This window comes from Sorex fumeus, unplaced genomic scaffold, assembly GCF_029834395.1.
Source record: "Sorex fumeus unplaced genomic scaffold, SorFum_2.1 ptg000095l, whole genome shotgun sequence".
In the NCBI taxonomy this organism is placed as follows: Eukaryota; Metazoa; Chordata; class Mammalia; order Eulipotyphla; family Soricidae; genus Sorex; species Sorex fumeus.
Genome location: NW_026606152.1, coordinates 14,454,655 through 14,455,674, shown reverse-complemented (window position 1 = coordinate 14,455,674; position 1,020 = coordinate 14,454,655).

Here is a 1,020-nt window from a genome sequence, read left to right as displayed (position 1 = left end):
TTTTATTTTATTTTTTTATTAGTGACAAACCAAGAGGTACAGTTGTAGACTTACAAATTTTTGTGTTTGTGTTTCAATTATACAATGATTAAGTACCCATCCCTCTACCAGTGCCCATTTTCCACCACCACGGATCCCAGTATCCCTCCCACCCCCATCCCCCCATCCCCCCCTGCCTCTGTGGCAGGGCAATCCCCTGTGTTCTCTCTCTCCTTTTGGGTGCTGTGGTTTGCAAAAGAGGCATTGAATGGCAATCATGTTCGGTCTATACTTTCAGCATGCTTTCCCATCCTGGGAGGATCCTCCCAACACCCTTTATTTGGTGCTCCCTTCTCTATCTGAGCTGCCTTTTCCCCTAGCATGTGTGGCTGGCCACCAAGCCAAGAGAGCTCCATAAAATCTTAAAAAAAAAAATGCCATGAAGAGTCCTGTGGTCACGATTGTACAGGCTCTTGTATATCGTTTCCCTCTCTAGAACCCCCACCCCCTACCCCCATTCTGTCTCTGCTTCCCTCTCCGGGCCCCCACTGGCTCCTGGGAGGTCACCTCAGCCCCAGCTGCAGCGGCAGTATAGAGCCCTGCCAGTGCCCAGTGTGCCAGGCTGTGCAAAGCTGCCTCCTGTTTGCTGGCACCTCACAAGCACTGGATTAGGGTTGTTTCACACATCATTCATTCACCTTAGTGTGGGGTGGCGATGGCCAGGGCCTGAGGGGCTCGCCCTATCGGGTTGAGGGCTGGGAGGCGCCAGCTGTAGTCAATTCCATTTGGGCGATAAGCTGTCGGCTCCCTCCCAGGAAGTGCCAGCCCCGGACCAGGGCAGATCTGGGTAAGTCCCGCTCGTCTGTAGCAACTGGTGTGAGTGGCACCGTTTGGCTCTCTGAGAGCTCTTATTCCATGCTAGGGAGTGGAACCTTTTCTTTGACTAGCTAGGAACAGGAAGGCCACCCCTCAGTTCTGCCCCCCCCACAGGGGACTGCTGGATGAGCCCTCCATGAGATCATTACATCACGGAGTCAGCCT